At 35.8% G+C, this 13,598-nt stretch overlaps 1 protein-coding gene and 1 non-coding gene across 2 annotated transcripts in view; one reads left to right on the top strand and one right to left on the bottom strand.

Annotated features, from left to right (window-relative positions):
* Positions 1-13,598, bottom strand: part of LOC6645711 (serine/threonine-protein kinase NLK2) — a 74,200-nt gene that overhangs the window by 18,660 nt on the left and 41,942 nt on the right.
* On the top strand, positions 9,494-9,566 carry Trnaa-agc. The gene has a single exon. It is a non-coding gene; the product is annotated as a tRNA-Ala (tRNA).

Genomic DNA, 13,598 nt, shown 5'->3' with positions numbered 1-13,598 from the left:
AAAGAATCCACAGTTTTAATGGCCTTACCATTGAAGTTCAATGCTAAAAGTAGTTGGAAATTCAAACTACATGAAGCGAAAAAAGAACGGCAAAGCTTGCAACTGCAGCTTCCACCTTTTTTATGTGCATATTTTAGTCAATAATTAACAAAACTTGAGCTTTTTGGTATAAGACATTTTTCTTATCACTTGAAAATTGATCAAAAAATGTCTTGAAATTGATAAAACTTTTGATTGATTTCGATTGGTTTCAATGTAATTTACTGCACAGTTTTGCCGCACATTTGTCGCCAGTGTGTGTTGTCGCTTTTCCATGTGGGAAAATGTATGTACCTAGTTTTCCCCAGTTGATGATGCTAATTCGCATGTTTTGTAGACATTTCGAAATTGTTATAATTATGGCACAACCTAAGCACACACATGGCTGTGTGTGTGTGTGTGTATAGCGAATGTGCAACATTAATTGCGAAATTTCGCTATTGTTAATTGAGAAAATCCTCAGAGGAGAAGCAGAAAGCGACTGCAGGGTAGTAAAGCGCAGGGAAAAGCTAAAAGCAGCCAACAACTCTGCCAAACTAACACAATTAAAGTTAATTGAATTTGATGACAAAATATAGATATAGCCATATAGCCACACTCTTCATATAAATAAATATTAAAATGAAAACTCAATTGAAAACTCACCTAAAAGTATGCCACAACACAGACTCAAAAATAGATGGAAAAGAGAGAGAGAGAGAAGAGGGAGAATGAAGATACATCTGGTTCATCCTTTACATCCTTTTTATTCCCTCCCCAACCCACCAGCTCTCTCCATCACATCTCCCGGCCTTCTGCTTCTCATCATAGTCATCGTCATCGTCGTCTGCCTCAATTTATGCGCGTAATCAATTTTACAAATGGCCTGCAGCCTAACTAAATGGTGGCAAGTCCCCACCTTCTCCTCCACCCCTCTTGCTACTTTTCCTGCTCCCGGGCCCTTGGCTCCTTCACCTTCAATCGTCGTGTGTAGTGGGCGTGGCAAAATTTATGCAATTTAGAATTTTCAGCACACCAAATGGGGATGGCCGTAACAAGCATACATACAACTCTGTGTGTGTGTGTGTGTATGTCTGTGTGTAAATGTGTCGGTGTGTGTGTGTGTGTGTGTGTGTGTGTCGACTCGATGGCTAAAGTCATTGACTTTTACCGGCTTCTACTACACTCCACATGAGTTTCAAACTGCAAAATCAATTAAAATGCATTTTCGTATAGCCGTCCCCAGTTGGCCGAATTTACCTCCAAATGAATTTCTACAAAAATTTCCCAACTCTCGTGTGTCGAGTCAGCACTTACTTAAGCTTTAAATATAATGCACTCGAAACACACAAAATAACAACAAAATTATACATTTCACTTTAATATCTTCTAAAACAAAAGAGAAACAATGAAAAATTCACATTTCTCTTCTTTTGAAAAGAAAATGTTGCAATGCATCACAATTTAATTACAGACAGAATACAGATCTTGGAAAATGGTTTTTCAAAAAGGACAAGAAATCGTTTAATATAAGTTCTCATTCTTGTTTTTGTTAATTAAGCAAATTATTTCCATGGTTTTATTGAATTCTTAAATGAATTAGCAAAGTCCGAATTTAGTTTCCAATTTACTTCAATTTGAATAATTGTTTGTCCCATTTAATTGGTATATTTAAAGTTTTAAGCATTGATTAGTTGTCATTCGTTAGTTATAACTTCCTACCTCTCCCTCTCAATCTCTTGTTGTCTTTCATGCTTATTTTGTCTTGTTTCGCTGACGCATGACGCGCCTGGATGTATGCAATACAAAAAAAAACAACCCAAAAAAAAGAAAAGAAAAAGCTTTATGTAATGGAAAATTACCCGGCAAATCAAAACAACAGCAAAAAAGGACAGAAAAAAAAACGAATCCACTTTTCTCTGGCCGTGCATTTGACACATGAACAAAAAAAAAATATATATATATATATATACAGACACACATAAAAAAAAAACTTTCATCCTGAAGACATAAATGATGAGCCCGAGAGCCTGATGAGGACAGCGCGTGTGTTTTCTCTCCCTCACTCTCTCCCGCTCTTTGTATACGATTGTGTGTGTTCGTGTATGTGGAAAAACATTTTTCCCCAAAAATAGCCAGAACGCCTACAACAACACAAGCAAGTTGCGTTTTCTTTTTATTTTTTTTTTTGTTCGCTTCCACTTAAGTCATCAGCATTATGGATTTGCTTTTGATACCCTGCAATACTACTAAAAGTCGATCTTTTTCAAACTTCTCGACTTGAACTCTGAGATTTAGATAACAACTGACCATTTCCTCATTGACTGTTGAAGATAATGATTAAAGAGGTAACTGAAGGTCGATACCTTGACTGGAGTGTATGGGAATCTTCATTCTCTGCTACAAATACAAATACAAATACAACTACAACTGTCTCTCTTCTCTTCTCTCATCATTTTGCATGCTCGAGCAATTTTACTTGCTGTGTTTCGCATGCTTAATTTAGCTTGCCAGCAGCAAATAGCAACCAACTTGACCAGCATCTCCTCCTGCCTCCAGTCGCCTCCTGCCTGCCTGCTCCTCGTTTTTGCCATTTCACTCTTGAGCTGCTCTTCAAACATTTACAAGGCCAAAAAGGATTTTTTGTGTTAGTCTCTCTACTTATACATATATATGTATATATGTACATATATATTTGTATATTGCCCTGCGGGCTAACTTGGGTTACTTTTAAATTAATTATGCGCTTAATTGTCTAATTATTGTACTAAAGGTCAGTCAAGGGAAAGACGGTCCAACACAAAGAGAATAAAAAAGGAGAGCAAGAAATAGTAGTTAGTTGGGTCTGACGGCTTGATTATAATATACAAAATGCTAAAAATCAAAAGGGTAAACAATTTTGCTAAACTTTTATCAAGTTCGCAGTTCTATGTGTTTTATTTCCCCTCAAAGATTTGTATTTAAAACTTAATATTTGTAACTAATGTTCTTTTGTTCTTCTTCCCTTGTTAAGATTTTGTTGTTTAATATTAATTACCTAATACTGCGTTTGCTCATTATATTATAATGAATTGCTGCTACTCTTCACTTTCTTAATTCCATTCACTACATACAAAGAAAGGAAACTTTCCATTTATTCTTTCATTACCTGTCTCTTGTGTGTGTGTGTGTGTGTGTGTTCCTTTACTTCTCTTGTCTCTGTTGGTGTTTATAATGTTCTGTGAGACGTTTAACAAATGACAGTAACCAGCCACAGGCATTCATAACTCTCTCTAACTCTCTGCTCTTCTCGCCCCCTGTTGCTCCTTGAACCAACTCTATCCTCCTAATGCCCCAAAAAACCTTAGCATTTTCTTTTGTCAAGCGTATAATAACGATCAAAATACCAACCAAAAGACAGAGATGAACAGATAGAACAACTGACTGAGTGGGAGAGAGAGCGAGAGAGAGAGTAAGAGGTAGAGGCGGCGAAGGCGAAGGGTTTTCCCTTTGTCATTTTTAGGCTATTTATATTTTACACCTGGCTAAGCTTTTCTTGCCTTTTTTCTCTTTTTCTCGTTTTCATATTTTACGGAATCTTCTTTCTTTCTTTCTTTCACCTCTATCTGTATCCCATTCCTACTTCTTTAAGCCATTTGTTCTCTCTACTCGCATGGAAAGTTCAAGGTGAGAAATAAAAGTGCAAAAAAAAAAAAAAAACAGAAGGAAGAAAGAAATGGAATGGAATGGAAAAAATTATGAAATTTTTCTCGTTGGTCTTTACCATTTTTTTTTTATTCTGATGCTGCTGCTCATTAAAAAGGCGTAAATATGTATATAGAAAAATGAAAGAATATATTCCTAAGGCGTCGTCGTGGTTGTCGTTGTCGTTGACGTTGACGTCGACGCCTCTGTGTGAATTATTTGTTCAGACAAAAGGGCGTTGGCGTTGGACTTGAATATATATATGTATGTATATGGTAGAGGCAAAAAGATATGGGTGGACTTTTGGGGGGTGGTGTAGCTCCTTAGTCAACAGTCAACAATGTAATGAAATAAACCAGAGTACGGAGAAAGTGAGAGGGTAAATGCAATAAAGAGAAACAGGAGAGAGAAAGAGAGAGTTGCAAAATCAAAATACCCTGTAAATTTTGTAAATTCTAAATCAAAAGATGTCAAAAATTCCTGAAAATTGTCTCTAGAAATATTAAAACAATTTCTCAAAAGAGAATGAGAGAATTTTCATCGCTGAGTGGTCTGATCGATCTAATATACCCCGTGCACACCAATTTAAGTGTAGTCGACTTTTAAGCGTCGCATGTGTCTGTCTGTGTGTGTGTGTGTGTGTGTGTGTGTTGGTTTCTGTGTCAGGTGTTGGGCCTGTCATAAGCTTGACAACCTGTCATTATTGTTGTTGTTTTTTTGTCGCTTCTTTCTTTTTTTCCTTTTGTATCTGCTGCTGCATCTAACCAAGCAACAAAGCTCCACCCATCGCCTCCATCCTTGTTTTCGCCACCTTCGCCCATTTTTCCCCACATATGACTTCATTTGTCTCAACAAGTTGCTCATACGCCACGTTGCTCGTACTAATAAGTTAATAGCTTTTGTTGGCGCTTTACTTTCAGCTTCTCTTCTGCTTTATTTTTGAAGTTGTCAGCTTAACGTGCCTGACAAATTGAAAATAAAATAGGATTCAATGCCAAAAAAAAAAAGGATAGAAAAAAGGGGAGGAAAAAAAATCTTGCCTAGGCAACCTTTAACACATATAATGAGGAGCAAAATGGGGACGGAAGAAGGAAGCGTGGTGCAAAACGAATACAATGGCCGACGGCAGCTGACAGCTCAAGGATCTTTTGAGAGAGAGAGAGAAAAAGAGAGAGAGAGAGAGAGAGAGCGAAAGGGAAAGAGAAGTGGGTGGGAGTATAAAAGGGGTGGTGGGGGTGGCCTTTTGTTACCCTCTTTTCTCTTTCAATAAATTTCAACAATGCCAAAACAGATTTGAATGGAAACAACTTGGCTATCATATACACACATACATACATATATATATATATATATATATGTATTATATGCGCTATAATACGATTTTATAAACTGCCAGTCAGAGTCCTCTTCAACTATACAGTTATGAATATATATATATATATATATACCATTGTCACAATGCCCCACTGAACACTGAACGCTAAAATGAAGGAGTGGAATTCTGTGGGCAGGTTTTGCCTCCTAGATGGATGGATGCTTGTGAATGGTTCACTGATAAGCCACGTAAAACGCTTAGAAAAAGGATTCACTCTCAACACACACACACACACACACACACAAGCACACAAACATGTGTACGTGTGTGTTTGTGTGTATTTGTAAACGTTTTAATAATTCATTAAATGGCATTTCATATTTATGACACAAGACTTCAGCTGTAAATTGTAAAATGAATCTAATTTATAAAAGGAAAAGACGTCCAGCATAAAAGCCAAAACGAAAGCATGTTAAAGTCTTAAAAAAAAGACTTTAGCAAATGAAACCAAATAAATCTTCAACAACTTTTACAGGCATTTGGCTTATCCTAATACTATTTTACAATAGATATTATTATAAACAAGTACTTGATGAACCAAAAGATACTTTCTAATATTGAAATAAATAAATACATTTGAATATCTCTCATTCTATATGTCTCTTTGTCTTTATAACATTAATATATACTTTTGGTTAAGTTATATCTTTGCCTTATTAACATGCAATTTTATATCTATAATAATCTGTATGTTTATCGTTCTAATCTCTCAAAGTCATCATTATAATTTTAAGCTGTTTATTATGCCAACCAAAAGAAAGACACACACAGCGAGAGAGAGAGAGAGAAAGCGAGGGAGTGAGAGTGGAGACAGGAAAAACAATTACAGGGATGGACAGAGAGGATCTAACTTGGCTGCGTTGGGCTGGCGGCTATTTCATAGTTTTCACATTAGAGGACAGAATTTTTATGTGGTCAAAACATGTCCGCAGACAATAATAACAATAATAATAATAACAATGATAATCACGTACAGTAATGAGATAAGCTTATTATTCCAGCAAAAAACATAGCAACTTAAAGAGCATATAGATGTATTAATGAGGTTTGACCTGATCAAGTGTTGAAAAGATATAGGTGTGTTTTATCTAATGCCCAAACACCTGAGGAGGTTGTTTTCTATATTTTCATATCTTGTTTTCTCTTTTCGTTTGCTTTATCGAAACTAATCATTTTTATTTATAAATTATCGTTTTTCTCCATTCATGCGACTAACCATTCAACTATTTACAGCTAAAATTAGCAAACAGCTGTGAGACGAACCGAAAGAAAGAACATTTTGATAAGAAGTGAACATGAAACTTATGCTGAAAATATATTCAAGGCCAACGACACACAGACACACATACAGGCACACATTTCTATATGTATGTACATACATAAAGTAAATGGCCTATTTCATTTTTATTTTTTGGCTATTTCTTTTTTTTTTTTTTTTTTGGGCTTTTGTTCGAAGGGTTGGTAGAATGGTTAGGTGGGTGGTTGGTTTAGGTACGTGACTCGCCCTAAGTCACACGCCCACACACACACACACACACACACACACACATAAGCACACTTCAATTTATTTGCCAACTTTTCACGCTTGCAAACAATTTCCCCCCGCGGTAGAAAGCAAATACGTAAAAATAAATGTAATCAAAAACGGAAATGGCAAACGCGTTTCCTGCTGACCTAAACAAGATTTTGACAACCTCCTTTTACACCTCCCCGCCCCACATTGAATGCCAACCCAATGATACCCAAAACCGACAACTAGCCTAAAAACCTCGCCCAAGTTGACCTTATTATTAGTTAGGTACACAATAGTTATTTATTTTTATTTTTCTCTTTTCTTCTTCTAACACGCAATTAAGTGTGAAACTAAAAATAAATACTAGGAAACAAAGAAAACGAGGTAAATACTTTTGGTTATTCACTTTGCATACCCTTTAGAGAAGGATCAACTAGAGTCTTCGATAAGCATGCAACAGGCAGAGGCAAAAAAATGCGTCCTTGGTCACTGCTAATAAAATCAATTGAGTTCAATTGGATTACAGGGTAACACAATGTCGATAATATCGATAATGTTTTCTGTTTTTTTTTTATTACTGTTGCCACTGGCCACCTGCATATGAGTCAATTTTTCATGCCAAAATTCCGTTTAATTGACTTACAGGACTACTGTGCGTATGCTTAATACACAATCGAATGAGGGCAGTACCGACAGAGTGAGAGATAGATAGATAGAGGGTGAGAGAGACAGGGACAGAGATCAATGGGCACCACAAACACAAATCTCAAATGTCAGCAAGGCAGCTTGAGTGACATTTGTATTGATTAGTAAATGCGATTAATCATCATGGGGGCTGCTGCTGCCGTTGCCGTTGCCGTAGCCGTTGCTGTTGCACGTGTGGCATGTGGCATTATTTTTAATGACATTACGCATACGCCATGCGTGTTTCTCTTTATATATGTGTGTGTGTGTGTGTTTGTAATTTATTAGAAATTATATAAAATGACAACAAAACACAGCTACAACAATTATGCAACCGAAACATAAAAAAGACATTTATTATGAAAACCAATTTCGTTCATGATTTTTGATATAAAACTTAATCTTTTTTTATTCTTCCATCTATAGAAGACTTCTGGCATTCGAAAGAAAGGAGTTTGTACAACAACCAAACCAATTAAGATCTGTTGCAAACATCTCAGATATTTTATAATACCCCCTGCAAGAGTATCAAGAGAACACAACCTGGCCTAAATCAAACAAATGTTACCACACAATTTTTAAGCTGACCATTAAAATTAATGGCATACACACACAAACATACAGGATCTCAGCCACAGGAAAAAAAATTAAGGAGTTGACCCAAATAGAAGTAAAAGAAACAAAAACTTCAGAGAGTAAGAGACAAAGAGGAAAAAATTTGTGGGTTTTTATCTTCTTTTTTTGTCTTTCGTTTCATCATTTTCATTTTCAGGCAATATTGAAAGTAAATGTCCAACAGCTGCTGCATAAATATAAATAGTTGCCAACCAGCTGCTGCTAAAAGAAGAGCACTGAAATATAGATAGATATATGGTATATGCATATATCAATAAAGAAGTTCAAATGCCCTTTTTGACTAGTAGTGCATTGAAAAGTTGGTTTAAGTGATATTTGGTTATCATTAGGTGCATTTTCGATGCTGATCTAAAGAAGTTTCCAAACAAAAATAAAGAAAATATTCGGAATCTGGTATAAGTTCTATTATATCTGGTATTCATTCTGTTAAACCTGCCATAATATTCACCTATGTCTGTTATAAGCCTTTGTGGCATCTATTATTTGACTTTTTCTTAAGTTTCATGCAGAAAAAAATTCGCAAAATTGTGGTTATAGTTGACAAAAATACCATTGTATCGGATAAATCTGTTATATTGTCGATATTGTCTATGCAAATCAAATTTATATATCAGCTATGGAAAGGGTATCGCATAGTTAGAAAGAGACGGAAGATAACAAGCAAGTTCAGTTTGACACGTTCATCATCATCATCTCAATATCAGCAGCGACGACGACGACGACGACGACGCTGACCGTTCGCATGGCTCATCATTTTATGCTCCGCCGTCTCGTTTCGCCTCGTCTTTCGTCTCCTCTTGTCTCGCTGACGTTGTCTAAACAAGTTGTGACCTAATTTTTTGCCAACTGATATTATAATAGGCACTCAGTTGATGGCAGCAGCGTCGACGGTAGTATGTATGTATGTATGTACATATATTCTCAACAGTTTGAGTTTGACTTGTCCTCTTTTTTCTTTCTTTCTTCCTCTCTCTTCACTCTCTCTGTCTCTCTGTTGGTGTTTAATCAACAACTACAACAACGTTCATTGCCTGCTGTTGCTAATTAGGCTGTAATTGAGCTGCTCTATGGGCCCCAAAGTTTTTAAGGGCCATATGATGTAATTTTCTGCACAAATTGTAAGTGTGTGTGTGTGTGTGTGTGTGTGTATATGTTGTGCAGGGCCAAGCCAAACCAATTAATTAAGTAAATTACAGGCAAGTGAGTGAAAAGGAAATATATAGAGTTAGAAAGAAGCAAAGAAAAAGTAGTAGAAAGCTCTCTATCTCTCTTTCTTTAATCAGTTGTGTTATCTATGTGTGCGTGTGTGTAGGTGTTTGTATCACTGCGAGTGAATGAGCAAAACAAAAACAACTCAGAGTGTCAAGTTCAATCAGCTGACAATGAGAGAGGGAGCGAAACAGAGAGCGAAAGAGAGATAGAGTTGTTATTTATAAAATGGATCGGCAATTGTCCATCTCTTTTGCGCGATTATGTGATAGTTTTTGGTTTTCTTTTTTTTTTTGTATTTTTCTTTTCTTTTTGTGCGTTTATTGCCTTTGGCTCTTGTCTTGACTTTGCATTCAGCTATCTATTGGCCACATGGGGATGTAGCTCAGATGGTAGAGCGCTCGCTTAGCATGTGAGAGGTACGGGGATCGATGCCCCGCATCTCCAGAAAGGATTTACTTTTTTTATTTCCGCTTTTTTTTTTTTGTATACTTTTTTTTTATTGAATCTTAAAAATTGTTCAATATATATAAAAGACAAGCAAGGACACACAAAAGACACTCAACATAAAAATGGACGCAATGCAGCAAAAAAAAAAAAAAAGAGTACAAATAAATGAAAAAAACAAAACAACGTCTCCACAAAGACAATCAGTTGTACACCCTTTGAAGTAAATGAATAAGGCGACTTTTAAAAAGGTTTAAGAGAAAGAATTTTCTTTAATTTTCCTATACATTTCAATAGTTTTCTATGTACAGATGGCCAACTGTGTATCTATCCTTTTTTGTAAGGGTATTGTGGAGTGGAAAACAAAACAAAAAAAAAAATCACAAATGCGTCATAAAAACTTTTATACATCAATGGCCCAAGAAGAGGAGAATAGATGGATGATAGCAAAACCAACTCGACCATCATCAAACACAGCGCCAGCCACTTTGAAAGCTGTTGGCCAACAAAGTCCTGTGAAAATGGTAAGAAACAAAAAGAAAAAGGAATTGTAAGAGGCGAAACCCGAACGGAAAAGCACTTGAAAACATTTCGCAATGCCCAGTCGCATTGCCATCTACATCCCCATGTCCATTCCCATTCCCATCCCCAACCCCATCGTCTTTTTTTTTTACTAGGGGGTCACTAGTCAGGGCATGCAGAGACATGCTTTTTATTGCATTGCATTTGCCTTAACATTATCATGGTTTTTTTTCTTCTTTCTTTTTCTACTCTGTCTCTCTGTCTCCGCAAATTGCAATGCTGCAACATCCATCCCCAAGATCCATCCCTAGCAACTGCAACTGCAACCCATCAGACTCAGCCTCAGCCTCATTTGTTGATGGATTAGTCAAAGTGCAGTAATGTCAGGGAAAAAATGGTTCCGAGGTTACCCAAGTGAAGTGAAGTAAAGGGAAATGGCATTGAACAGGAGCGGCGGCAGCATCACCAGCACCAGCAGTCCTATTTTTTTTTTTTTTTTTTTTGTTTGCCTCAAGCTAGCAATTTGCGCCTCGTCGCTATGTTAGAGATGACAATGTGAGTCCTCGCCTAAAGGATATTTTTTTTGCTTTGCAATATATATAAAAGAAAATATAAATAATATGCCATTGTTTCTCTAATTGTAAGATCTGAACTGCAAAAACAATTTTTAAACCATTTTTTTAGTTCTAGTTTTTTTTTCTAGTGATTATTTAACTAATGATTCTTATTAATGTACGTTATTGATCAATACTAAATCTCAACCCTAGATAGTTTAGCTGGGTCTAGTAGGTCACAAAAATCGATCGAGCTGTAATTGAGGGTTAATCACTCTTGATGCATATGATCAATAGTTTTGCATATTTCACGCACGACTCACGCAGTTGGCAGTCGAATTGCAATTGCAGTTTACTGCTTTGCTCATTTTGGCATCATTAAAGCGGCTTTTATTCCTCTTTTTCAGTGCTGCCTTGAAGTTTGCTTTTTCTTCTTCACTTCTTTTTTTTGCACGCACAGCTCAGAAATTTTTGATTGATGATTGAATGCAGCAGTCAGCCAGGCAACCAAGCTGCTTTTGGGATGAGCAACAGCTGCTGCTGCTGCTGGTTACTGCCTCAATTGCTGCTGCTGCTGCTGCTTAATGATTAAGCAAAAGGCAATGGCAATAAATGAGAAGCATAAAGGGAGAGCTGCTTGAGGGGGAGGAAACGAAAAACATTCATACATAACTTCAAAGTTTGCTTCATTTCTGTTGAGTTGAAAGAAGAAGCAAACATTTCTTAATGCCTTTATGTTCATACAAACATTCATACAAACATATATAAATGAAATTTAATTTTAAACTCGACTCGACTCTCATGACTGCCCACGCTTTATATACATAACAAACATATACATACATATATGTTTCTCAACATTATACCCTGTAGCAAGCACATAATGGCCACTAAAAGGTATACCAAAGTCCACAAAATTGCAAGAAAAACTTCAAGCTTCAAGTTGAATTTATTGTCTAAAAGAATTTTTAATGGGCAAGAAAAAGTTGGCTAAATCTCTTCCTTTTTCTATTTTAGGAAAATTGGGTATCAAAAAGTCTTTATTATTTAGTATATATGTATATGTATGTATTTATATAATCTTTTTATGGCCTTTGGGGTAGATTTTTATTGTGTAATTTTGCAGGCAAATATTTTGATTGTGATTTTTGTACTTCTTTCATTCGCCTTGAGGCTTGGTTAAGAAAAAGAGAACATTTTCATCATTATTTGCATTTATCTGAAGAGAATATTAAATTAAATACACATAGAGACATATATGTATGTATGTATTTGTATGTGATGGAGAAGTTAGGTTTAAGGCACTAACAAATCTCAATTATTATATTTTGAACTATTATTCAATGTAAGTGATATTAAAATCTGTTCCAGGAAACTCACTCGGTCTCTCTCTTACTCTCTCTCTCTCTCTCTCTCTCTCCCTCTCTTTGTGTCTTTATCTCTGAATTTTATAGCTGATATATATGTATATATGTCTATGTATATAATGTCTCATTGACGTTCATTGTTGACTTTAATTACCGACTCTGACAGGCCATCACATCATTTCAATGTGAACAATGATTTGCTCATGTTATTGTTGTTGTAAATATATTTACATTAATTCTTAATGTTTGTTTTATACCTTGCGGAATTTACGCATTTAAAAGAAACCATAAGGTGTTAATTGGCACTGCAACAAATACATTTGAGTCACTGTTAAATGAGTTCTACCATATGTGTGTGTGTGTGTGGATATTTTTGGGTCTACCTCAACCTACAAACAAGAAGAGACTAAACAAACGCCGAATTGGCTATACTCTTGCCATTGAAATTAAGTAATTTTTCCTTAAAAATTGCTTCATTTTGCCGTCTCTTCTATTGAGGCTTGTGTAGGGTATTTACTGAAATTGCTATGACTCAGCGCACACACTCGAAAAGCAACCACAGAAATGTGGCCAATATTCCCCCCTCTTGTCTTTAAAGGCAACAAGAAAAAGTGTTGCAATTCTTTTGGGTTGCCTTAACCACCACCACCAACAACAACAACAACAAAACTTCTCCTCAGAAGCTTCTTACTCAGCCAACTCAAGTGTCAAATTATCTAAGCAGTAGCCTCAAGCTTTGTGGTTTCCTTTTTGGCTTTCTCAATTTTGTAAAATTTTTTGTTTTCGGAATATTTTGGGTTTTTTTTTTGGGAATTTTTGGGCTTTGACTGAAGAAACGCGTGGCTGGCTTTGGCCTAATTAATTAGTCAAATCATTTAAGCCAATGAAATTTTCATAATCACGAAGAAAATCGGTAAAATAATGCGTCGTAATAAGCGTGTGGGTAAATGGGTGGTGGTTGAGTGGGTCGTTATGGTTGGTTATTTGAGTGGGTGTATTATCTATATTAAATATTTGTGGTTTAGTGTAATTAATAAAAGAAATTTATAACTTTAATATTTAAGATACTTTGTATGCTGATCCCAAATTGATTAAGATGTGACCACAATTCGTTACGAATTGAATCACTTTCCCACATTAATTTGAATTGATTTTGCATACGAAACGGTTTTCGCCAAAAATCAAAAATCAATATTTCAATATCCAAATTGGCAACAAAACAAAAAAAAAAAACACATAGCTAACTAACTAGTTCTCCCATTTATTGATGGAACTACCATTTCATTTAAATCAACACACACACACACACGCAAAAAATGGGAGGGAGAAACAAGAAACATTTTGATATTTTCCCACAAAAAAAAAGTGTCACAACAAAACCAACACAAACACGGAGAGAAGAAATTCACGCATATTTTTAAAACATGTTTCAAAATGCATAAATTAAGTCGCAAAATGATTACAGGTCACAAACAGGTAGAGTGAAATATGCAAAGCAAATTCCCCCCTCTCCCCACTCACCACACTTTTTTTCTTTTTTTTTTCTTTGACATACCATTTATATATAACATGGCATGTATACCCTTCAT

Source organism: Drosophila willistoni (genome assembly GCF_018902025.1).
Source record: "Drosophila willistoni isolate 14030-0811.24 chromosome XR unlocalized genomic scaffold, UCI_dwil_1.1 Seg8, whole genome shotgun sequence".
Lineage (NCBI taxonomy): Eukaryota > Metazoa > Arthropoda > Insecta > Diptera > Drosophilidae > Drosophila > Drosophila willistoni.
Note: the sequence above shows the minus strand (reverse complement) of the source record. Positions and strands in the feature narration are given on the sequence as shown.